This window comes from Bison bison, unplaced genomic scaffold (genome assembly GCF_000754665.1).
Source record: "Bison bison bison isolate TAMUID 2011002044 unplaced genomic scaffold, Bison_UMD1.0 scf7180017858765, whole genome shotgun sequence".
Taxonomy (NCBI): domain Eukaryota; kingdom Metazoa; phylum Chordata; class Mammalia; order Artiodactyla; family Bovidae; genus Bison; species Bison bison.
Genome location: NW_011489337.1, coordinates 49,080 through 51,095, shown reverse-complemented (window position 1 = coordinate 51,095; position 2,016 = coordinate 49,080). Strand labels below are relative to the sequence as shown.

General features: G+C 34.2%; 1 pseudogene; it reads left to right on the top strand.

Moving 5' to 3' along the window:
* The first annotated feature begins 1 nt into the window (after position 1).
* LOC104980315 lies at positions 2-873 on the top strand (annotated as a pseudogene).
* Positions 874-2,016: the final 1,143 nt, after the last annotated feature.

Here is a 2,016-nt window from a genome sequence, read left to right as displayed (position 1 = left end):
GAATCCAAAGGAGCAGAAAGTCCTTTTTGTTCTGTTCTTGCTCTTCTACATTTTGACTATGGTGGGCAATCTGCTCATTGTTGTGACTATAACTGTAAGTAAGACCCTGAACTGGGCAATGTACTTTTTTCTTGCCTGTTTATCATTTATAGATCTAATGTATTCCTCTTCTATTACCCTGAGATTGATTTCAGACTTGTTCCTTGGGAAAAACACCATTTCCTTTGAATCTCGCATGACCCAGCTATTTACAGAACATTTTTTTGGTGGTCTAAGATATCTATTCTGTTGGTCATGGTTTATGACCACTATGTGGCCATCTGCAAGCCCTTGCATTATTTGGTAATCATGAGACAGAGGGTGTGTGTTGTGCTGCTGGTGGTGTCCTGAGTTGGAGGTTTTCTGCACTCAATAATTCAACTTAGCACTGTTTATGGGCTCCCATTCTGTGGCCCCAATGTCATTGATCACTTTACATGTGACCTGTACCCCTTATTGAAACTCGTGTGTACTGACACCTATGTCATCGGCGTCTTAGTGTTGGCTAATGGAGGACTGATATGCATTATTTTATTTCTGCTCTTACTTGTCTCCTATGGAGTCATCCTACACTTTCTGAAGAATCTGAGTCAGGAAGGGAGGCGGAAAGCCCGCCAGACGTGTAGTTCCCACATCACTGTGGTTATCTGCTTCTTTTTTCTCTGCATTTTCATGTATGTGAGACCTGCTAAGACCTTCCCCATTGACAAATCATTGAGTGCATTTTATACAGTCATAAGCCCCATGCTGAACCCATTAATTTACAGTCTAAGAAATTCTGAGTTGACCAATGCTATGAAGAAACTCTGGAGAAAATTATGTCTTATCAAGTAGCAAATGATTGCATTATTCATAGTGAAGAAAGTAATGTAGTGTTAGTGCCAGTCTCCTTGGAATGTAAGTTTTCATAAATCTGATGCAAACTTTCCATTTCTATAAATGATTTATGATAATTATAACTAAAAACAGAACTACATGTCTGTGTATTAATAATAGTTTCTCTACTAAAATGTAACCTTTTAATGTCTGTTTTATTATTGCATCTAGAAAGCTGATATGCAGTAGGGAATCAAAGATAATATTAGTCAATGAAATTTTCACAGTTGCACTAATTTTTACTTAATTTCTGATTTACTTTCAGTACAATCTCAGTTTTATTTTAGCAATATTCTTTTATTGTATCTTTTTGATTGTAATAGTTAAAATATTTAATGCTACACAGATTATCCTTTTTGTTCAATGTTATTTGCATTACATATGACATTTTAGGGTGATATTTAATTTTAAATAAATTATTGAATATATGCTAGATATTAACATATATATATATAATAGATTTAAGCAAAATTCAGTACTGTAGAATAAACCTTACAAATCCATCCCAAACCAGAGCCCCTCCCATTTCTTCCAGATGGAGTCACTCAAACAATAATCTTTGCAAAAATGAATGTGTTTGTAACTGTGCTTCCATATATGAATTTTGCATTTTACTCCTCAGCCTCAGTTTATATAGACCTAACTCATTCTTTTTCCTCATACTGCTTAACTGTGGTTTGAGGATACACTAACATTGATGTATTAAATCCTGTTCATGTTTTCCTTGGTCTTTTTCTATGAGAAATAATTATACAGTGAAATCTTTTTGAAATTTTCTAAGTTTGAGTTCCTAGAAGTGGACCAGTTGAATCAACTGGTATATTTATTTAAAAGGCTGAGGTTTATAACTATTGGCAAAATGCCACTGATGACCAAAATTGTTACCACTGCGAGTGGAAAAAATTTTTTGATCACATTCTGAACAACCAGTGCTTGATAAGCATTTGTAGTATATGGAAGCCTGATTAAGAAATTGTTTCATTTGTGTACTTTAAAATTTTAATTTTACTGGCATAATGCAAAGAAATAGAGGAAAACAACAAAATGGGAAAGACTAGCGATCTCTTCAAGAAAATCAGAGATACCAAACAAACATTTCAT